We start from the raw sequence: 24,684 nt of genomic DNA, 5'->3' as shown, positions 1-24,684 counted from the left end.
GTGGATCACAAGCTAAAATAGGAGTCAACAGTATAGCGCTGTTGAAGAAAAGCACACATAATTCTGGGATGTATTAGCAGGAGTGTTGTAAGCAAGACACAAGAAGTAATTCTTCCACTCTACTACATGCTGATTAGGCCTCAACTAGAGTATTGTGTCCAGTTCTGGGTACCACATTTCAGGAAAGATGTGAACAAATTGGAGAAAGTCCAGAGAAAGAGCAACAAAAATGATTAAAGGTCTAAAAAACATGACCTGAGGGAAGATTGAACAAATCCAATTTTTTCAACCTGGAGAAGAGAAGACTGAAGGGGGACATTGTAACAGTTTTCAAGTACATAAAAGGAGGAGGAAGAAGAAAAATTGTTCTTCTTAACCTCCGAGGATAGGACAAGAAGCAATGGGCTTAAATTGCAGCAAGGGCGGTTTAACTTGGACATTAGGAAAAGCCTCCTAACTGTAAGAGTGGTTAAATAATGGAGTAAATTGCCCAGGGAGGTTGTGGAATCTCCATCATTGGGGATATTTAAGAGCAGGCTGGACAAACACCTTTCAGGGACGGTATAGATAATACTTAGTCCTGCCTTGAGTGCAGGGGACTGGACTAGATGACCTCTCAACGTCCCTTCCAGTGCTATGATTCTATGCTACCACCCAGTACTGTGCTGTGACCTGAACATTGAAAAAACTGCACTATACAATGTTTATACAAACAGTTTTCACCATTATAAGTCAATATTTACCCTCCACCTACAGCACGGTGGTATCTAAGGCACTTGGATACCATGGTGGTGGGCATGGTAAAAGAACCATGATAGAAAAAAAACAAAACAAAACAAAACCACAGTAGTTATTTCTCTACACTTTTAACAGCAAGAAACTGCAGTGTGTGTTAGAATCACTGGTTGGAAAGTATAGGCAAAAATGTATACTTTTTTTTTTTTTAAATGCCACATGTAAAATTGAATCTGAAAACTTAGCCTATAGTTTCATTTCATGCAGTTTCTTTAATGACATTGCTTTGTTAAGCAAAATAGATATGTTGTGTCACAGCTCGGGGAAGGACCTGCAGGCCAAGGAGTAGATTCTCTTTGAAAGGCACATGTTCACTGTAATTTTCTAGGTGATTAGTAGTGTTCACATACCTAAATTACATTGCACTCCAAATTGACCATTTTATCCAAGATCATTAAAGCTTACATCTGCTGACTGACCATGCAGCTTCTGAATGTCAACTTTTCGGCCAGATGTCTTTTCAAGACAATTCACAGCAAATGTAAGTTAAAAATAGTTTCCTGTTGGAAACATATCATGGTTGAGAAACTGCTGCTTATCATCGGAACACCCTCATTATGATCAGTTTTTACAGCAAGGACTTTTTCAGTGCCAGAGATTGTTTTGAACGTTGCTTTCTTTGCGCTGTTGAGCGGGAATGCAGGAGAGGAACAAGGGGAAGGATAAGTACATAGTTACATTGGAGATATATAAAGGGGGTGAGGATTTAACTATATAGTGGCTAAGATGGTGTGTTTGCAGTCATGCCTGTAGTAAGGACTGTACATTGCTGTGCAACCCCTGGGGGCAACCCTGGAGGAAGATTAGGATGTACGGTCTCTGTGTTGCCCTGGGAAAGGCATAAGCTGCGGCAGGCCTGTACCTGTTACAATGTATGCTCCAATGTGCTGGCATAGCTAGGCCATGAGGCATGTTGGGGGAGATGGAGTTACAGGCTCTCTGCACCCTTTCACCCACTTGTGCAAGTGTTTGTGTGCAGCACCTAGCAGCTGTGCCCCAAAGACTCCTTGATGCCAACTGGCAGAGGGTACAAGGGAGCATAAGGGTTCCAGAGATCCTTGGGGTCTGGTATCCAAAGACTAGTTCAGCAAAGCATGTCATACAAGCTCTCTATGAAAGTCTGTCTCACACTGATCTTCATAATCACTGCAAAAATGTATGTATGGGTAATATGTAAGGAGCTCTGTATCTATGCTGAACATTTTGCTCTTAAGGTCTGAGAGTTGGGGCAGTTGCCAGCAGTTTATAAACAAGTTTCTTTCAGGCAGAAGATTTTATCTAATCAGTCTGCCCACGTGTAGATTAAGTATTGTATGGTTCACAGTCTGAGCAAAGTGCTAATCAAGTGATTGCAAAGTCTCCAGGGGAGATCTGAGACAGGAAAACACAAGCAGCGGTGGTTATCCTTTTTGCAAGTGCAGACTATGGATTTTTTTTTTTAATTGTAACTGTACAGACAGAGACAAAACTGCATCCTTCCACTGAGGAGGCAAGAGAACAGCATGACTAGTCTCATGAATGGAAGATCACATCCAGGCCCGGCTGTTATACGCAAGAAGGATTTTTGGTGAACGTTTGCTCTGTAAGCCATGACAATGTTATGTTCCGTTCAGCAAGTTACTATTTTATGTTGTGTCACTCTTTATTTCCAGTGTTTCCACTTGTTATCTTTCAAATCTCTGTCCTTTGTTAAATATACTTAGATTTGTTTGTAGAGAAAGCAAGTGTAAGTGCTGTGGGTTAAGCGGAGCTATATTCCACAGTGTAACTGGTCAGCTGTGGTACTTCATAAATGAGATTTTCCTACTAGAGTGAAGTCTGTTGGAAAATGCTCAGACTACACATTGATATCGTTGTTAGCATTGATGTGTGAATTTCAAATCAAGAGCTGTAGCCAGCAGCCCCACAGAGCTCATGAAGTTTACTGCTATTTGCCTTGTAGGTTCACTCCTCCAAAGCTAGCAGCCTGAATGCACCAATTAAGCTTGCCATGAAAAGCAAGCCTCAGATAAAGGAATTAACAGAGGCACTACTGATCAAATATTGCTAAAGTGAAATGTGATTCAGGCTGAGAGAGTGCGCACACGCGCGCGCGCACACACACGCGCGGCAGTATGTGCCCATACAGATGCAACTGAGTCGGTAGGTCACAAGTCCAAAGCTAGGCTGGCACGTTAAGAATGGTAATGAGGGAAGAAGGTATGTAGATTTTTTTTTTTTAAAAACATTTCAAAGAACCTCAGAGGAAAAGAGGAGGCTGGATCAATGATCTTCTGCTCTTTCATGCTAAAAATGATTAGCCTTTATGTCAGATTTTTATCCATCAATCTCAAAAAAGAAAAGGAGTACTTGTGGCACCTTAGAGACTAACAAATTTATTTGAGCATAAGCTTTCGTGAGCTACAGCTCACTTCATCGGATGCAATCAATCTCAAACACCTTTACAAAAGTATCACTACCCCCTTTTACAGATGGGGCAACTAATTGGGCAGGTCATTTCTCCTCCCTGTAAAGTCACACAGGCTACAGATGGTTGACATTTGAATTTTGAAACACAGACATTTTGAAAATTTGGGTGGCTGAGCTGGACAATTTCATTATAACATCAGGAATTTTCCCTCCTCTGTAAGAACAGCCCCAAATCTCCTGACTCCGCTCCAGTGCCCTAACCCTTGAACCACACTGCCCGCTGAGTGTTTATTGTTAACACAGGATCTTTCCCTCTTCAAAAAAGAAAGGTAAAATGGATACTCCATGCAGATCTAGAATAATCAAGAGGGGAAAAGAAACAGGTTTATTCAAGTACCAGTTATCTAACTGTGAAGTTATGACTGATTTTTTACTGCAATAAAGATATAGCAAATTAATTAATGGAGCAAATAAAGCGTTAACAGAGCTTGAGCACAAGCAGTAACATTCTTTTAAATATCCATTAACTATTGCTTCGTTGATAATAAATTACAATGGGGCATGTAAAATCCACCTGAATGCCAAATGAACTTCTTATAAAAAGAGGTGCTAAAGCAAGAAATGCTAGATGAATTCATAATGATGAGACAAATGCCTAACCATAAAATAATGATTCAGGAAACCATTGAATTGGTTTTTACTACACTTTTCTTCATCATCTATCTAAAGACTCATCTCAAAAACTGTGTAGGATAGAAATTAATGTATTGAGTAAAGCAGATTAAAAAAAAAAGTCAGAGAGTGGCCACACCTCTGTATCCCATTTGGGTAGAGGCCACTGTAGAGAGGAGTTTATAGATCCTCCAAAATACAAGGGATAAACTTTATCAACATTAATGGGTCACAGTTAAGGAAAAAGGATGCCTTTGTTTGGAATAGATGAATTAACTTGTCTCCAAATTTATCTTAGAGATGAAACAAGCATGAATGGAACCTGCTATGACTGGTCTCTGAAGACTCAGCAGCCAGACCCATAAGCTTTTCTTATCTTGCATATTCAGAATTGATGGAACACTGTGCAGACACACACACACGTAACATTTTCTGTTTACCAGTAGAGGCCGCTGCACACTTCATAAAATTATCACATGTATATGTCCAATTAGTGTATTAAACTTAAAGGGAAGAGTCAGGTGGTGACCAGAAGCTGGATCCTCATCAGTCCCAGATTGTTGCTCTGTCACTTTAGCAAAAAATAAATGGGCTTTCTTAGCTTCGTTTTCTCTTGTGTGTTTTACTTGTTTTTTTTCTAGTCTCTCTTCCAACTAAGGGCATATGTTAGCTCGAATTTAACCTTCAAACAATAAGACACGTTGACAATCTGGATGGCAAGTATAATTTTCGCCCCACATTCGTTACAGTTTGAGTTACCGGATATTTTCTGCAGCCTTCCTCACCTAACAAAAGACAGAGGTTATGGTATGGGTTGATGGGCCTTGGCTCAATGGCAATGTAATGCATGTGCTTTCTTCTCCTCCTCCTCCTCCCCTCCCCCCTCATCCCAATGGAAGATGATCAAATTCTGCCCTCACAAATGAGAGCAGAATATGACCTAATGTATTTGTTATGGCCAACATTAGAAAAAAAAAATAATCACACTTCTCAGGTGTGTTTGAGTTCTTACAGGTCTCATGTACTGTAGTGTAACTTGACATTCATGTAAAACAGTCTTCCAGTCTTATATCTAGGTTTGTAGTCATTTTCATACCTTCATAGTCATAAGGCTACTGCTGGGGTGTTTGGTGAATGTGTCCAGCCTGTACTTCTGTTTTAGGGGTATTTTTGCAGACATCCAGGAACAGTCACCTGTCCCAGCACCTGAAGTTTTCAGTGGTAATTGCATTCCATGAATGTAGAAGCTTTAAAAGCAACAAAATAGCAATTTCAGGACTAGTTGACTCACGTTAAGCTCATTTCCCAGTTTTGGAGGCTGTGAAGTCTATAGGCCAAACTGCACTTGTGCAGTTAATTAAGAGATACAGCCAAAAAGAAGGAATTCCTTCTTTTTTCCTCTTGAAATCCACCATCTCTAATCCACTATCTAAAGCCTGCCTAGATGCCAGCACACTGGCATATTTGGGATTTCTTGCTGATGAATACAGTACTGCTAACATACTCAGCTGTCCGTGTTCAAATAATTACATAAAAATGCAGATGTGCCCCAAAGTCAAATACAGAGGGAGACAGGGCCCATTATTCATTAAATCCTTCTGGCAGAACTCCAATGGCCTTGTGAGACTCTGTAGTGTATTAAACGCTTTTTCAGGAGTTAGGTGTAAGTATCCTGTTATTTGAAATATACAGTATTACAGCATGCAAGTATGATTATACAGAACAACGAATATCTGGGATATTGAAATAGCTAGGCAGAAAGTTGAGAACTGAAGGGGAAAGCATTAAAATGAGTGATAAAGACGGCTGACTTTTCATTAATGCTGCCCCTGTATGGAATTATTCTGAAGCTCAAACTAAAACCATTTTATACTGTGTAGCCCTATAGTGAAACAGGGATAATACAGCAGGTATTAGAGTACTGAGGCACTGTACAAATCAAAGTCTGTATTTAGTTTTCTATAGACAAAGAGCAACTATAAAGGCCAAAAAAAAAAAAAAAAAAAAAAAAAAAAAAAAAAGACAAAATGCACGTAAAATTCCATTAAGAAAAAAAGTTGATTTTAACAGTTGCCTACTCTGTGCGCCATGGTCTACATTTTTAAACCACTTTGGTTCTGCTACCTTTGTTAGATTGAGCTCCTTGAGTCTATCAATATAGGGCATGTTTTCTAATCCTTTAATCATTCTCATGGATCTTCTTTGAACTCTCTGAAACATATCAACATGCTTCTTGAATTGTGGGTACCAGAGCTGGACACAGTATTCCAACAGCAAGCATCAAGAGCCAAATACAGAGGTGAAATAACCTCTCTAGTCCTTGACATTCCCCTATTTATGCACCCCAGGATTGCAATAACTCATAGCCACAACTTTACACTGGGAGCTCATGTTCAGCTGACTAACCATTCTCCCCGCCCCGCTCTCACCCACTTTTTTTTCCCCAGTCACTACTGCACAGGATATCGTCCCCCATCCTATCACTATGGCCTACATCTAATGTTCCCAGGTGTATACATTACATTTAGCCGTATTAAGATACATTGTTTGCTCATGCCCGGTTTACCAAGCAATCTAGATCACTCTGAATCAGTGACTGGTCTTCATTATTTACCTTTCCCCCCAATTTGTGTGTCATCTGGAAACTTTATCAATGATGATTTTATGTTTTCTTCCTGGTCATTGATAAAAAATGTTAAATGGCATAGGGCCAAGAACTGATCTCTGTGGGACCCTACTGGAAACAGACTTGCTAGGTGAGGATTCTCCATTTACATTGTGAGACCCATCAGTTAGCCAGATTTTAAATCCATTTAATGTGGGTCATGTTAATTTTATAGCATTCTAATTTGTAATCAAAATATTGTGCGGTACCAAGTCAAACACTTTACAGAAGTCCAAGTATATTATGTCAAAACTATTACTTTTATCAACCAAACTTGTGATCTTATATAGAGATAAAATTAATTTTACAGGATCTACTTTCCATAAATCTATGTTGATTTGCATTACCTTTCTTTAGTTCTTTATTGAGTCCCATATCAACCACTCCATTATCTTGCCTGGGGATCAATGTCAGGTTGACAGGCCTGCAATTACCCAGTCATCCTCTTTATCCTTTTTAAAATTGGGACATTAGCTTTCCTCCAGTCTTCTGGAACTTCCCCAGTGCCCCAAGACTTATTGAAAAAAAATCAACATTAATCATCCAACAAGCTCTTTAGCCAGTTCTTTTACAATTCTTGGATGCAGGTTATCTGTACCTGCTGATTGAAAAAAAAAAAATGTCTAACATCACTAATTTCTGTTTAGCATCCTCCAAAGATACTAGTAGAATGAAGAGTGTTGATGCAGTCTTATCATATGTTGATGTCTGTTTTTCCTCCAAATACAGAAGAGAAATATTTATTGACCACTTCTTCCTTTTCTGCATTATTATTGCTAATCCTACCATTTCCATCTACAAATGGACCAATACCATGGTGAGGATTCTTATTGTTCCAATATATTTTTTAAAAATCCTTTTATTTTCCTTATCTCTTCTGGCCATAGATTTCTCCTTGTACTCCTTGGCTTCCCTTACCAATATTCTACAATACCTAACTTCTGAGTTTATTACTAATAACTTCCCCATTTTTCCCCCCATTGGTTATACATTATTTTGTATTAATTTTTTACAGCTTCCTTCACTTCCCCTCTAAAGCAGTTTGGTTTTTTAACCAGGACAGTCTCCTTTCTCACTTGTGGGATTGTGGCTTTTGGGGCACCTAGTAAGGTGTGAATGATAATTGGGGAATCATTTAAGAACGTTTTTCTGCTTAAATTCTTATTCCCAAATGATTTGGCTTATAATTGTTTTCAGCTTTTTGAAATAAGGCCTGTTGAAGCACCAAGTATATATATTAATGGTTGAGACTTTTTTCTTTGAGGTTACCTAGATCCAATGACTGCAAGCTCTTTCTTATTGAACGAGCTCTTCTGTGCCATAGCAGTGGCCCAGGTCTGTATCTCTATGCCCAAGAGAACCATTCTGTAATGGCCTATTCCCCTCCCCCATAGCTGTGGTGCAGGTTGGGGTGGTTTGAGAGAGAGAAGGTGTGGGATATGAATGGGAATTGAACCAAATCAATCAATGGCACTATTGCTCTTTACAGATCATGGTGTATGCGCTGATGAATTCTTTGGTGGCTGCTAAGTCCAATGTACAAGTGACAGTCCCATCCACATGTAGGACACACCCATGCATTAGTAATGCTCCGAATCTGACCAGCAGATTCTTTCCTTCTCTGATGCCGGTCATTGCAAAGCTTGATGCAGTCCGCCTCGCAATACCTTGCTCCATCTACAAGCGGATGCCACCATTCTGCACCCCTTTCCTGATCATCCACAGAGACTCCAAAGGACAGCAAGTCATCTTTGCAAGCATCCCGAAATCTGCCCAGTGGTCGGTCGGTTTCTCTCTCGATGCTTCGTGAGCATCATAGTACAGCACACTCTAAGATCCTGTAATCCGGCATTCGCTTGACATGTCCAAGCCCCCCGAGTCTTTTCTTACTAATCAACATTCCCATAAATGACATACCAGCACAATTTAACACTTCTACATTTGTTATTCAGTCTTGCATCTTATTCAAAGAATTTTATGCAAGCATTTGATATGAAAAGTTGTCTAGTCTTTTGGTATGTTTGGTGTAAGTCGTCCATTTTTCTGAGCCAAAAACCAAACCAAACCAAAATCTGATGGGTGGTACTGTCTGTGGCCAGTAGAACTGGTCAGAATACGAGTGTCCCCCTCCAAAGAAAGGTTGACTTTTCAGTGAAAAATCAAAACCTGAAAAAAATTGATTCAGAAGTGATGTGGCAGTGCCTAAGAGGAGTTGTAAGTATTTTGCCTCATGCCTCTACTGTCCTCTATGTGTTGGGGACCCTGGATGGATTACATCTCCTGTGGTGCTCCATGTTTTGCTCTTTTCACTGACTTGGACGAGGTTCCTTTCATCCAGATTCCAATTTCTGCTCTGGACAGGAAAGGGCAGGCTATTATTGGCATATTGATGTACCTGTGAAGTCACATGACCTTCCATAACAATCTTACATAGATGCTGAATAAGAGAGATGGGCTGGAATCTTAGAATATTTCCTGGATAAGAGCTAGTGGGGAGAAAGTGTAGTTGCCCATCATAAGCCCCAGACCCGAGAGGAATAAAAGAAGACTTCAAAGCAAAAATCCCTATGCCCCTAAAGTCTCACAGGCAAGTCAGCCATGTCAAAAGCCACTAAAAAAAGGTAAAAAAAAGTAATATTAGCATGGATGTCTCATATCTCTTCATAGCCACAAGCAGGAAACTCAGTAGTGATACCAGGGCAGTCTCTGTACCTTAATGAGTCTGAAGCTTCATTGGAGATGGTCTAAGATGGTGGCCAAGGTCAAATGCTGTGATAGTTATGCTACCATCTGCTATGTGATTGTGTCAAATAAGACCATGTGGGGGCTGGAAAAAACATTGCTATCAATTCTTACTCACAAGCTGGGGCCATTAGTCAAAATGTGGGGCAGACCCATCATACAGGATCCTGCAAAACCCTTCACTCTTTCTGATCAGCAAAATTCTAGCTGCTGTTTTGGATCCACTTCTCCAAGCTGTGAAAGCATCAAAAGCAGGAAATGTAATAGGGCAGCCACAAGTGAATTGCCAGTGAAGCTAGATCTTGTGGGAGTTCTAGGTCTATAATTTTTCAAAAGTGATGGTGAGGTAATCCTGGGGCTTTATAAATCTGTCAAGAGAAAATTTTCCCCAAACACCAAGTTACTGTACATATATTTATCAGCATTTCTGGCAAGTTCAGTCCCTAGGTTGAAGAGAAACTGCAAAGTTTAAGCTATGCCCACACCTCAGTATAACAGTCTCTATTTATTAGACCGCACCAGTGAATTGGGTCTGTATGCATGTGAGTTTTGATGTAAATCCAAAGTATATAAATTTTACTAGCAGCTTTGTAGATTTGACTCTTGAAAAAGTAATGGTTCCACATAAGACAGACAATCATCTTCAACTTTCGTGCTTAGAAAAGCCCTAATACCAAGTCAATGTTTTTCCAAGGTTTATTAACCTTTCTTGCTTAACAGCTGCTCTCCTTTCATTAGAAGGCTGAAAAGAAGCCGTTTATGGCCACACTTCAGAACAATCTCCCTCAGTGAAGGATGATTGGCAAATGTCAGCAGTGAGAGGACATTTACATCTCACCAATGATGAATGCTGCAGATGTACAGTAAATAGAGCTATGTGAAATGTAATGGCAGCTTTTAGATGCCTCAGTTATTAGAAAAGGTCACCCATCGTCCTAGCTCACATGATTAATGTGAGCTCTGGTATTGTTATGGGATATATCTGCAAGTAGGATATTTCAGACTATACCAAGGTTTAACACTCAATGTGAATTTAGATTTGTTGTTGCATTACAAGCATTTTTTTCAACAGGCTTGTGTAAGCTGTCCTGGGGGGAGGATGCTTAAATCTTGGGACGTAAAGAGCACTTTTAGCCCACTTTAGTATAATTTGCCCCAGCAGGCTTGCTGAAGTTCATGCTCACACCACCATTTTAAATAAAGAAATTGCTAAATCCACGCAGCACTTCTTTATAAAAACACTCTGTGAATTTAAAACAGGATTTATTATGTTCCAGTGTCTGGGCAGCTTAAAGCCATCCATGAAAATTGGGGCACCAACATGTCCTCATTTTCTACTCTCTTTGTCAGAAAAAAGAAAGCTGAAAGACACTGCTCTCTGTCTGTGGCTCTCTTTCCTAGGATATCAAAAACAATATGGGATAGACGCTTCTTAAAAGGAAAATGTGGTGGGGCAGATAGGCCCCATCCTGCAATGCATGGGTTAAGGAGAGCTGCCCCACTACCCCTGCAGCCAAAAGAGGGGAGTTAAAGGGAGAAGACCTAGCCTGTTCAGGACTGAGCAGGAGGGAGAGCAAAGCTCTGCTATCTCTTGGATGAGGGAAAGCTGGTTCCAGACAAGAGCCTGAGGAAGTGCTACCTGGATAACCCATTTGGTGGATGGGATTGTATGGGGAGACTTTGGTAAACCAGTAAAGTGCCTGAAACCACTATGGCTTATTGCTAAAAGCAGCCAAGTCAGCAGGCTTAGCTTAACCAAGGCAGGAGGAGAAGGGGGTTTTTGGGTGCCACAGAGAGGGCAGCTTGACCCCGCATCCTTCCTGATAAGAATTGTGTTGAAGTTGCTGATGCACGCATCTTAGAAGAGCAGGATATGCCTCAGGAATGTCTATTGGGGCCTCAAGGCTGCAAACTCTGGAAAAACCCATACCCGGTTAAATCGATAATGATAATAATAATCGGTTGGCCACTGAAACTACTTACTTAACAAGTTTGCTTTAAGGGACATGTCATTCTATTACTAATGTATAAATAAGGGGAAAAAGTTTGAGGTAGGGGGACTCTTCAGGACTAGACTCTCCCTCTGGATGCATCTTGTGTTCCTCACTAGCAGACGGGCTGCTGCTGTGCCACTTGAGAGCCACACTCAGCTTTGGTAATTATCAAGGGTTGAGGATGTTTTACTAACCTGTTGCAGACATGTGTCTAAGAGACCAAGTAAAGTTTAGCTTTAAGTGAAAGCACTCGTGTTGTCCTGTTTGCGCCAGCCATCTATCAGTTGGACAGCTGTGTCTCCCCTGATTTATTTCCTGACCCCCCCTTGCATAGAGTAAAAGTTACCAAGAGTTTTGGGTTGAAAGAACCCCGGATAACAGAATTTGGAGGCCCCAGCAAGGATTGGTAGGGAGGAAGGAGACGGATGGTACAAACGGTTTGTAGTTTGTCCATTGCAATAGGAGGTAAAAGACGGCAGGGTGGGGTCACTCTCTACAAGTTCCCATGTCGCAGGTCGTGAGTTAATTTACAGATACATTCTATTACTGGGACTCAGAACTCGGGCTGATGGCCTGCTCGAGTAGAGAAATTATATCCAGAGACAGGGAACCAATTCCAGGACACAGCCCCAAAGATCAGAGCTGTCAGACCTTAATGCTCTGCCAATGACACCGTGCAGAAACTCTAGTCCCCTAGATGGACCTGATTCTGACTGGCCATCAGAAAAAGTCCATCTGTCTTATTGGGAGTGGCGAGCACCATATGTGTGTGCATTCTGTTTTGGTGATTGTTAAGAAATAGCGGTTATGTAGGATACTACTGTGTAAGGCTCTTTCACTGGTAAAAGATCCTATAAACCTGCAAAAGATTAAGCCCCGAGTCCACAGGGAAAGGGTACTTGCCTGGAGCCCATGGAGGAGTGGAGCCCAGAGCCCACAGATGGGTAAAGTTAGGTGCTTTTTGCCTGGAGCCCTAGGAACTGGGGAAAAGGTGGGTGCCCTGGAATGCGTGCGAGTAACAGAATTTTGTGCTGGTAACAAATTCAGTCTAAGATGCCACAAGTACTCCCTTTTCTTTTTGCGAATTCAGTTGAGACACTGCAGGCAGCCTAAGGCCTTCTGGACTGAACTGATAAGAGAGTCTAACACAGTAAAACAATAGCAAAGTACCTGTACCTTCTGTCAGAAAGGGTCGCTACCCATCTGGCAGAATGACCACCCCAGAGCAACAAGAGAGAAAGGGAACAAAGAAAAGGGACCAGGAGGGGTGGGGGCTAGTTGAGGAACCCACCCTCCTTGCTAAATTGTTAGTGGGACAAAGCCTGTGCCCATGGGAAGGGGCGGTTCAGGGAGGAAAGCAGGTTCAGGCCCAGACAAGCAGGCAGGCAAACAGATAAAGAGAGAGTGAGAAGTTAACTCTGCAGAGGCTGGAGGGAATCAATCAGTTGAACCTTGTACAAATAACAGAAAAAGCGTTATAGAAAAAGAATTCTTGATTTCTTTGCAGCCATTCTGAAGGAAAAATGGGCCCTTTTCTAAAGGAATGTTTGTAAATAAGTCTAGCAAAAAGACAATCTGCTTTGAATCATTTGACTGAACAATTTAGTCAAAATTTGCCAAAAGAACATAAGGGGGTTTCTATTGGAACTTACCTGACCCCATATTTAATTTATTTATATACACGCACACACACACACACACACACACACACACACACACCTCCAATGTAATCTATGTACCGCTGTGTAAAAATTAAAGCAGTGTAAGGGATGTGAAGCAGAAGAGTATGCTTATCGCTCTCTGTGTGTGTGTGTGTGTGTGTGTATATATATAAGACACACACACATACTGTGTAAGTGTGTGGAGTGTTTGGGACCAAGGCCGGTGCTCCTGGCTTGTGAAACTCTGTTTTGTGGGTTTAAGATAAATTGTTTTTTGGTTTGGTTTTAAATAAACACCACTAAAAAGCCATCTGAATCTTTCATTCAAAGTTGCAAAACTGAGAAACACTTTTTTGCCAGACAAAGGTGACTAGTGTTGTTTGGCTTTGGAATTTAGTATTTAATCCTTAAGGTATCTCCATGCTTTATACAGTTCAATTTTTTTTTTTTTTTTTTTTTTTTTTTTAAAAGACCAAAGTCCTGGCTGCGATAGGGCAGTCAAACCCAGGAGAATGGGGAGAAATTTTGGATTTTTTTTTTTGGTAACAAAATATCAGATAAGAGCTGTAGTACAAGAGACACTGCCCCTCTGGAGCAACAGCAGGGGTGAGGTGCACAAAAAAAAAAAACGAAAACAACATTAGAAACACTGAGCCTTAAGGTGGCTCTGAGTAATCAGATTGTCACTTTAATAAAAGTACATGGAAACTGTGTGAGCACAAAAGAAACTTATCCATTTTTACATAATGTTATGGCTAATATTATATTAGAGAAGTTAAACTATGAAAGGAATGTGCATTTTTCCCAGAACATGTGCAAAGAAATGCAAACAAAACATGCTACTTAACTAAAATCCTATTAGGGCTCTAAAAGGAGCTACAGTAGGCTATGTTTTCTTTTTCAGATCACAGTACGTTTTGGAAGCAGAAGTTGAAAGTGAAAAGAAATCAAAACTCAGGTGGAAGTTGATTGTGTCCCCTTTTAAGAGAAGGTCTCTGAGCTGCTGATGGCTTCGGATCCAAAAGCATCTGTGAAAATGTAAATTACCTTACTGATAGAGGAAAGTTGAAAAAAAAAGTCAAACCTAAAAATGAGAGGGACTGGTTAACCCTAAGTAGGAAAAATATTCTTTGTGTATGCAGTGCTGAAATCTGAAGTTTTTAATAGATTTGATGTTAATATTAACTATTGGGATAAATTTAATGTTAAGAAATACCCCTGTAATAATGGATAATAGGTATGCTTTTCGAAAAAACCTCTAAGGTCATATGGTAATGATACTTCTCAGCTATTACCTGTGAATACACTTAAAGCTTAGCACAGCAGAAAGACTATTACAAACTTGATCTGCTTTATAAGAAAAACTAAGGTACATCACCCCATGAATTTAATAATGTAACAGTGGGATAAATTTCCCATAAACCCTTAAAGAGGTAGGAGCCATTGAAAACTAGCCTGCCTATAGAACAAAAACACAGGAAAGTATGGGGGTAATTCCTCTGTTTTTCCTGCAATATGGTCTTGGGATGCATCAGGTGAGGTATTTCCAGTAGAGATAAGGAGGTGTTAGAACCATTATACAAGGCACTGGTGAGACCTCATCTGGAATACTGTGTGCAGTTCTGGTCTCCCATGTTTAAGAAGGATGAATTCAAACTGGAACAGGTATAGAGAAGGGCTACTAGGATGATCTGAGGAATGGAAAACCTGTCTTATGAAAGGAGACTCAAAAAGCTTGGCTTGTTTAGCCTAACCAAAAGAAGGCTGAGAGGAGATATGATTGCTCTCTATAAATATATCTGAGGAATAAATACCAGGGAGGGAGAGGAATTATTTAAGCTCAGTACCAATGTGGACACAAGAACAAATGGATATAAACTGGCCATCAGGAGGTTTAGACTTGAAGTTAGATGAAGGTTTCTAGCCATCAGAGGAGTGAAGTTCTGGAACAGCCTTTGGAGAAGAGCAGTGGAGGCAAGACATATCTGGCTTCAAGACTAAGCTTGATAAGTTTATGGAGGGGGTGGTATGATGGGATAGCCTAATTTTGGCAATTAATTGATCTTTGACTATTAGCGATAAATATGCCCAATGGCCTGTGATGGGATGTTAGATGCGGTCGCGAAGGAATTTTCCTTCAGGGCAGATTGGCAGAGGCCCTGGGGGTTTTTCACGTTCCTCTGCAGCATGGGGCATGGGTCACTTGCTGGAGGATTCTCTGCACCTTGAAGTCTTTAAACCACGATTTGGGAATTTCAATAGCTCAGACATAGGTTAGGGGTTTGTTACAGGAGTGTGTAGGTGTGATTCTGTGGTCTGCATTGTGCAAGAGATCAGACTAGATGATCATCATAGTCCCTTCTGACCTTAAAGTCTATGATTCAATCAGCAAGGATATTTGTGAAAGGAATGGATATTTTAAGCAATAATATGCCACCCCAAAAAGGGGTAGAAACATGTTCTTTTTGTCTTTCAGAGAATCAGGAAAAGCTGGTACCAGATAAAGATCCAGAATAGCATGGATCTACTGTTGTGGCAAAGATTGTGTTTTATGTTTTGTCTTGTGTTGTTTGTCTTGTTGCTAGCATTTTTGTGTATTGTGTTAAACAAACGGAAATACTACATTAGGCAGAAAAGGATTAACAAGCATTTTAACTGTATATACAGAAACACCAGTCTGTTAACAGGGAAACATCCTGAGGCGGTAAAGGCACATTTAAAAGCAAAATATGCATGAAACAAGGTGTATCTGATGGTGGGAATAAAAGGATGGACATAAGAAGTTTAGCTTTAAGTGAAAACACTCTTGTGTTATCCTGTTTGTGCCAACTGTCTATCAGTCGGATGGCCGTGTCTCCCCCGATATCACCTCGCACAGAGTAAAAGTTACCAAGAGCTTTGGGTTGAAAGAACCCTGGGTAACAGGATGACTAGGCCCAGGGAGACTGACAAAAAGAGACTAGCTACTTGGAGACAAGCCCAGAGCTGAAGGACAGTGTCCCACCAAAGAATCCAAGGACAATCCTGGTTTTGAAGTAGATAGTTTTCTTTTTTGTTTTGGGCTCTAATGCCCCAGAAGGGGTGGCACTCACACATGCCATAGCAGGAGGGCTAAGGCACTACGGCATTGGTTCTGTGTGGGGTGACAACTGACTGTCAGGGCCTTGCAGTGGAATGAGTGGTGTCCTGATGGGCCAGAAGGGGGCACTACCTAGACAACCCCATTACAGAAGAGACCACTGCATTTGGACTAGATTTCTGACAGATAGGCATAGACTAGTGGGCAGGGTCATGTTTATTTTGGAAACTCCAGCAACCTCTTATTCAAGAGTTTAAATACTCAGTCTCCTTTACTCAAGAATTCCGTAATAGATATCCACATACACATTCATCAAAATACAAGTCTTATGTTCAGTTACAGCCAAACAAATCCTAGAGGACTATCAATTTAATTGAACTGCAGAGCATACCTTTTTAAGTGGGGGAAGTCTAGGTTGGATATTAGGAAACACTATTTCACTAGGAGGGTGGTGAAGCACTGGAATGGGTTACCTAGGAAGGTGGTGGAATGTCCACCCTTAGAGGTTTTAAGACCCGGCTTGATAAAGCCTTGGCTGGGTTGATGTAGTTGGCGTTGGTCCTGCTTTGAACAGGAGATTGGACTAGATGACCTCCTGAGGTCTCTTCCAACCCTAATATTCTATGATTCTCAATTACCCCAATCTATTTAGACCTCTTAAATTGTCAATATTTTTATACTCTGAGCAAGATGTATCCTGCCTTGTTCTACGCTAGTCTCTGTATTAGACTATCTCCCTTCAAAGTCTTTTACAGGAAAGACAGCCTACAATAAGAAGTCTAAGCAACAGATGTAAATATGTAAAGAAGATGTTATGCTGCATTTGCAAGAGGCATGCACCAATAATATATCTACATCTCTAAAACAAATCAACCAGCATCATTCCTCTCACCCCCACTACCACCTGTGAGTAACTCTCTCAAGCTCCCAAGTTATTAAATGGTGTACAAAACTTTACGAGGTTTCTAAAAAGACAGGAATCTCTACAGAATTGTTCAGGCTATTGTTATTATGAAATAAAGTGGGGAAAAAGATCAGCCTAAGAAGTTTGGTCATCTTAGTGTTTGAGTGTAGTTTCATGAATCATAAGCTAAAGGCCCCAAACTTGATTTTGCTTCTCAATATTGAGCACTTAGAACTCCAAGTGGTTGGAGGAGTGGCTCCTGTTTATTGGCATACCTGTCCATACATGCAATACAGCACAAGCATTATACAAAAGACAAATGCCTTTCTGCAAGGGAAAGGTTTTACATTTTTCATACCTTGCAGAATATTGGGTAACTGCCATTAGAAGATTAGGTGCAATATGGATAGCATTTATTTACCACAATTTAAAAAAAAAAAAAAAAAAGATACCAAGAAGTTGTCAGAATCAAATCAATTCTCAGTTAAGTAAGGTGTATTAATAATTCCCAGTTGATTTTATTTTAAAGTGAGGGAGAATAAATTTATCAATCTCTATGGAGTTTAGAGGAATTATTGATTATAGGTACAGGAAAAGTGAACAGGCTTCAGATGTTTAGGCAATTGTCAAAATGAAGAAGTATGAATAGAATTGAATGCAGAATTATGAAAAAATGGATTGGGTAAGTTTACAGATAAGGAGAGTTCCTTGCCCGCTAGAACATGACTTAAGATCATTCTCAGGTACTATGAAAAAATGAACTAGGAGGAACAATCTCAAATCTGTATCCTGCAATATTCAGTAGCAAATAATTCACACCCAAAACAGTAAGGAAGTTATAGAAAGGATTAGCCCTTACTTTCAAGTGACTGCTGGGGCAGTCTACAGAAGCTTCCATTTTTACTGCCTGCTCCACTTGACTTCTTTACAAAGCCAAGCATGTACAAGACAGTGCAGTATAGCAGGGCTTAAGTCCTCAGATGAAATTAGGGCCCCATTGTTCTAGGCACTGTATAAACACATAGTAAGTCCTGGCCCTAAAGACCTACAATCTAAACAGACAAGATAGGCAAAGGATGAGAGGGAAAACTGGTATCTGTGTGTGGTTACAAATGCCTTGCAAAGCTCATCACTTGTTTTACGGTAATATTGCAATGATTGGATGTGTTGATTTGCATACATTAGTGGGCACACAATCAACAGACCCTCAGTTGGTTAAGTCAGGGTAGTTCCACTTACATTAATGAAGCTATGCCAGATTACACCAGCAGAGGATCTGACTTTAGGTTTTTGAGTATCGTTTTCCTTTTTATAGAAAAGGAATTCAAGAACCAGAGATAATTTCCCTGTGAATGTCTCCTTTGTGTCAAATGCCCCTGAAAATCAGACAGCCTGTATGTTATTGGTTGTAATGATTTTTCTTTGTGAGGCATCTTTCCAGCTAATTTCACTTCTCAAATATGCTTAACTGTGAATGATGAGTGGTGCAAGCTGCTTTTAGTGGTGCAAGCAGTGCAACATGCTAGCTTGTGCAAGATAATGGTAAATGAAATCACCGTGACTAACTAAAACAATTTGACAGTGCAATTATATGTGCTTGTCAGAGGTTGCCAAATTCATAATGCCCTGGTGCAGACACGACTTTTGATAATTGTAGATGCTTAAAGAGCCCAACATTGACATTTTCTCTGGAACATTTTCGTGGGGCTTGAGAGAACATACAAAGCGCTGCTAGAAAGGTTATACATGTATTGGTTTTATATTTAGAGGCAACTACAGAATTCTGTAGTCCTCGATTGCTAAAAGCTTCTTTAAAAGCGGTATATGTTGTTCTTGTGTAGCTGGATGCACTTTGTGAATCAAAATGCCTTTACATTCATTTCTGATTTTTAGTCTAATAGACCATTAGCTTGTTAAGAAATCCTGGTAATTGAGAGAAAACCCAGGCTCAGTTTTATCCTGGAAAAAATTAGCTGGTTGTAGATTAGCTAGTGCTAGAGTTTCTCTTTTGGTTATTGTCTATTGTCTTCCCTTAGAAGATGAATTGGTACAATATTCTGCAGTATCTAAAATCCTTTAACCCCACTATGGTAAGCAACCATTTTGCAGACCAAGCTGACTATGAAATTAATGTGTCTAAATTCTCTAATCTCAATGTTACTGTCTATGGTGTATAAGGATGTGCTATGAAGTGGGGAAAACCTTTAAATCTCAGCTACATCAATATTATCAGAATGAGGTAATAGATATCTTCCTGTTACAAGATAATCAGTCAAAAAACTTTAGGAGAAATGAGCATTGGATTATCCAAAGCAGCAACTTACTTCTCAGCCATTTTGATGAACTGATGATGACTAAGGAACTACATTCAGTAGCAAGTGCTTTAACCTGGATGATTTCATTACAGTACTCTGAATCAGAAATGCATGATGAATTTACTGCAAGATCCTCAAATCTCCAGGTAGAGGAGGAGTACATCTCCTAAAACTTCTTGTGGAGATCTACCAATTGGACCTGATCACTGCTCTTGGAGATCACAGTTGGAGGAGCTCCTCTGTAAAGAAGGGGGGTTAGTTCCTCTGTGGCATTTTCCCCCCAGCCTCCAGATATGAGGCGGGTGCTCTGCAGGTCTGAGGTTGGTAGAAGGGAAGAAAGCAGAGAATGAACTAATCAGGGAAGGGAAAGAGTGGGTGGATGGCCTGGGGATACAGCCAGGTGGATGTATGCACATTTTTCATCCTCTGGACCTGCAGAGCATATTTAGAAAAGCTAATACAACCTGGGACTGTATCATCATTCCATGTAGGCCTCACTCCTCAGACTGTATTATCTTTTTCTAGATAAACACCAGATAAATGGGGATCCACAATAAGCATCTTTCCAGTCCTGGTTCTTTCCCACCCACTCCTCCCACAGCCTACACCCATTCTCCACCCCTTTCCCACACCTAGACACCAGACTAGCACAGCATCATCCACAAGGTCAGGAAGTCAAATGGACAGATTTCAGAAGGGGCGTAAATAGATTCTGCATCTGGAGAGAGTTCTTTTCATGCATGTATCTTGATGGGAAAAATCCAGGCTAGCTAATGTACCCTTCACTCAATGCCTTTTTAAAGATTTTCCTACCTGCCCAGTGTCCATACTTTTTATGGATGTTTTTCAGAATAACTTGAACTAACACTTTGTCCAATGTGAATCATTGGTCAACAACTCACAGCATGTCTTATTAAAAATCCAGCTTAATTACTTTCTCCTTACAACTCCTCAGAGCATTACAAATGCTTGGTTCATCTGGACAGTATTATTAAAGAATTACATTTATTTAAGACTATTGTTAAAGCTGGCACATATACTAAACAAAATTAGTTGGTGCTTTTAGTAGGCTTACAAAAACCACATTTCAGTCTGTCTGGCTATTCATCTAAATCCATTTTATCAGTGTGGAATTTGAGAGCACTGTGGAGTTTGTCAGAAATTTTGTAAGTGCCATTTTCCCTTCTTTTCTTATTGCTCAGAATGCAGTTTTTATTGTATCCAAACTGTCTCACCTGATTTCCCACCAGGATTCAGGATTGCTAATCGTAAAAAGAAGGAAATAATTAGCGATCCATTGATGTCTGCCAATTCTGAAAGGTCGTTTACCTGGGGCTTTCAAATGTTCCATAATCACTTAACATGCTGGCTTGGCAAGAGCAGTCAGTAATGGCAACATAAGCCTACCATAGGCTATACAATACATTCCAGGGTTCCAACTGTGCACTGGTACAGCCCACCATGGCGGATCTTCTGCTCAATTTACAATATCCTCAGATGTTACTTAGGATTCAGCGTTCACCGTGCTGCCCTTCACATCCCTGTAATCACTTACACCGAGTAAGAAACTCATTTTTTGCCTCCTGTTACACTTACATATATATCACTGCTATGTTAGCAGAACTCAGATGAATTGCAGAATTTTTGTTCTATTATTTCACTGAGGTCATATCTTAATGAGTTTAGAAAAAAAATTAATGACTAGAGTGTGAATTATTTAAATTTAGAGAAGTCTGGGTTATTCAGAGCCTTTTGCCTTTAGAAAGTTAATGGCCTCTTTTGCTTCACAAAACCGTGGAAGTGGACTAGATGCACAAAGATGGCTGTGTCATTTATAGTCTGCTCAGTACTGAGGCACTCCTGTGTGTGGTTCAGTGTCTTCCTTCTCTGTAGCATGCCAGCATCACATATCATTTACAGATGTGTTTTGCAAGATAAGGGCAATGCAACAAAGATGCCAAAGAGAGCGGTTCAGTTTTGAAGGGAAAAAAAATCAATTTTTTAAGTGAGGAAGAGAACAACCTAGCAAGATTTGGATCAGATCAACGTAGGAATCAGATAAAGTGCGTACTGGGAAGCATGTGGGGGTCAGGGGCAGAGAAGCTGTTCAGAAAAATGATAGAATAACTGTAGCCAACAAATGATTTTTTGTTTTATTGCTACTGATCCACTAGTTTTTCATTTTATAATATTGAGATGAGAGATTGCTGGTGGGATTAATAAATATGAGGAAAGCACAAGCATAACACTCACATGCATCACCTAATTGTGCTGAAAATACTCTCAAATTAGCACTGGTTTTGTCACTGCCCAGCAGTGGAATTTCATTAGTCCATAACAAAATTTTAAGGCTTAGGATACTTTGTCAATTTACAGTGTTTTGCTTCCTTTGAGGAAGGCAAGGCAGTGTTTTATAAAGATCAGATCATGAGTCTATTATGGAGGATACAACTATATTTCAGTTGACTACAGACTAGATCCAAAGGCTATTGAAGTCAATCACAGTCTCTCTCTTGACTTCAAAGGGCTTTGGATTTAACCCTTACAATATTTCTCAGGACATGCAAATTATCCCAGCTTGAGAGTAATGACTCCTATCCTTGCCCAGCCAATTGGTCCAGATAGACAGAGAGAAATTTCAGTGATGTAGGTAAAAAGGGGAAGCGTGCCTATGCTAGGCTGAAATCTTAGCAAATGCCCACTGAGTATGGAGAGATATTCTTTCAAGTGAAACTAACTTATTTTAATTCCCACGGCCATGCAAATAGACCTCCCTGAAGATTAACGTATATCCGTTATTTATTATTTGTGTTACTGTAGCACCTAAGAGCCCCAGTCGTGCACTAGGTTTCCACTGTGCTAGGTGCTGTACAAAAAGACAGTCTCTCCTCCAAAACGCTTACAATCAAAGTCTAAGTCAAGAGATAGATGAATACAGACAGATCGACCAGGAGAGCACAAGGAAATAAGCCAATAATGGTCAGCATAAGTTGTCCCAACACACCAGAAGCCGAACCCTTGTCAAGTTTCCACCTGCAACTGATTTTCCAGTGTCTGTGCTATACTAAAAAGTGTGGTTGGAATATTTTTTTAACTGATTATTAAGGCCCTACCAAATTCAGTCTACTTTGGTCAATTTTATGGTCATAGGATTTAAAAAAATTGTAAATTTCATGAATGATTTCTGCTATTTAAGTCTGAAATTTCATGGTGTTGTAATTGTAGGGATCCTGACCCAAACAGGAGTTTTGGGGGTGGGGGGAGTCGCCGTATTGCTACTCTTAGTTCTGCACTGGTGGTGGTGCTGCCGCCTTCAGAGCTGGGCAACTGGAGAGTGGTGGCTGCTGGCTGGGAGCCCAGCTCTGAAGGCACAGCTGCAGCCAGGAGAAGCACAGATGGTATGGTATGGTATTGCCACCTTTACTTCTGTGCTGCTGCCTGCAGAACTGAGCCCGCAGTCAGCAGCTGCCTCTCTCTGGCCACCCAGCGCTGAAGGCAGCAGTGCAGAGGTAAGGGTGGCATGGTATGGTATTGCCACCCTCACTTCTGCACTGCTGCTGGTGGGGTGCTGCCTTCAGAGCTGGGCATCTGGCCAATAGCCACCACTCTCCAGCTACCCAGCTCTGAAGGCAGCACAAAAGAAATGGTGGCAATACCGCAACTCCACTAAAATAACCTTGCAACCCCCCTGCAACTCCCTTTTGGGTCAGGACCCCCAATTTGAGAAACTCTGGTCTCCCCTGTAAAAATCTGTATAGTATAGGGTAGAAGCACACAAAATACCAGATTTCATGGCAGAAGACCAGATTTCATGGTCCGTGACACATTTTTCACAGCCATGAATTTGGTAGGGCCCTACTGATTATACTTTTCATTCTCAATAACCAGAAAGAGTTGAAGGGACTTTACTCAGTTATAACCCATAAAAATCTTATCACCTTTCAGCAAAGCCAAGAATGGAAAATTTCAACTGAAATTTTAGAAAGTTCTGAATGTAAAGAAAGGGAAGGATAATGGTTTTGCTACAAGGCACAAGATACCAGAGTACAACAATGGGGACTGCTAGAGAAAACCCACATCTTTGAGTGGCACACTATCCATAATACCTCCTATTTGCATTAACTTTAGGAGTAATAATATAAAAGCCCTTATAATTCATTTCCTTTAGAAGGACCCCAAAACATTTATGGATCACATAGGAGTCACTTGCAGCACTCAAATACAGCCATGAAATGTAGCAGCTGTTTTACAAGAACACAAACATTACACAACAGTTTGCATGCCAAGGCTTAATCAAAACTGTTAAGTTATGAACCCACTAGAGCTAGTGGTTACTGCTTGAGAGAACGTTTCATTAATGTAGTACAGAACTATGAATAGCAATGGTACAACAGGGGCTATGTTTGTTAATTTGGAGAGTGCAACCTGCTTGAGTCTTGAGGCGACCACTATAGACCACAATCACAGTGGCTCCAGAGCCTCCAGACACCATTTCCCAGCATGCTTAGAATCTGGGATGGAGATGAATAGACAGGAAACATTTGCAAAAGCTAATATGGAGGCTTTTGATGGGGTAAATGTATATAGTTTGCTGGGCCAATGAGGAACCAGGCTGGCTCAGTTCCTTTAGTGGGAGGGAATAGCCTGACCCAGGGACAAAGGGACTACTAGGTTTAATTTCATTTCTGAAGCTTTTGAGTTTGGAGCGGAGGGAAAAGTAGAACAGGCGAGGCTTGTCAAGACCTCAACAGGACTCCAGACCCAAGAGAGCCAGGAAAGGACCCCACTCAGTGGTGAAAACAGTATAAGAGGGCCTCTTTTGTTTTCTTTAATCCATCCGATGTCTTCAGCACTACTACACCCATCTCTGGATACATCCTAAACATTCCATCTGCCTGGGAAGGTGGAGAGTTTGTTGTAGTGTTAATGTTTTAGTATCTCTTAATCCTTTCCTTCACTACAGCCTGTTTCCTTTCCCCAATAAAGTCCCCTTTTGTTAGACTGTGACATTTCATTTGTTGGGGTTTCTATTATTGTATTTTGTTGGTGGTGATTTTTATAATCCTTGTTAAGAATTGTAGTATCAATTATTTCTCGAAGGGACAGGAGCCCTTGTGACCTAGGTACAGTGAGGAGACACCTTGGGTGGAGGCACCAGGCATTGCAACAAAGAACCCAGGACAGACCCTTACCCATGCGAGGAAGGAGAAGAGACTCCTCCAATTAGTAAGCCCCAAGGAGGAGGCTGGAGCTGTGCTTTGGGGGAGCAGCTACACAAGTAACAATTACTACTGGATTAAGGAGATTTGACTGATTAATAGATCATTTAAAATTCCCACCACTTGTTTTAAATAAAATTTCTGGAGAGTGAAACCTGGGTGAAGTGGGCAGATTTTGTGAACTCCTTTTACAAAACTGAGGCTTTAAAGTGGTGGATCCCAGCCTTCC

At 40.6% G+C, this 24,684-nt stretch overlaps 1 long non-coding RNA gene across 1 annotated transcript in view; it reads right to left on the bottom strand.

Annotated features, from left to right (window-relative positions):
• Window positions 1–3,430: 3,430 nt before the first annotated feature.
• The window catches only part of LOC119850428, a 33,485-nt gene continuing 12,231 nt past the window's right edge, over window positions 3,431–24,684 (bottom strand). Inside the window, exons 3-4 of the long non-coding RNA XR_005290849.2 lie at window positions 4,973–5,123; window positions 3,431–4,447 (exon numbers count right to left, since the gene is read on the bottom strand). This is a non-coding gene — a long non-coding RNA (uncharacterized LOC119850428). The remainder of the gene's footprint in view (window positions 4,448–4,972; window positions 5,124–24,684) is intronic.

This window comes from Dermochelys coriacea, chromosome 2 (genome assembly GCF_009764565.3).
Source record: "Dermochelys coriacea isolate rDerCor1 chromosome 2, rDerCor1.pri.v4, whole genome shotgun sequence".
Taxonomy (NCBI): domain Eukaryota; kingdom Metazoa; phylum Chordata; order Testudines; family Dermochelyidae; genus Dermochelys; species Dermochelys coriacea.
Note: the sequence above shows the minus strand (reverse complement) of the source record. Positions and strands in the feature narration are given on the sequence as shown.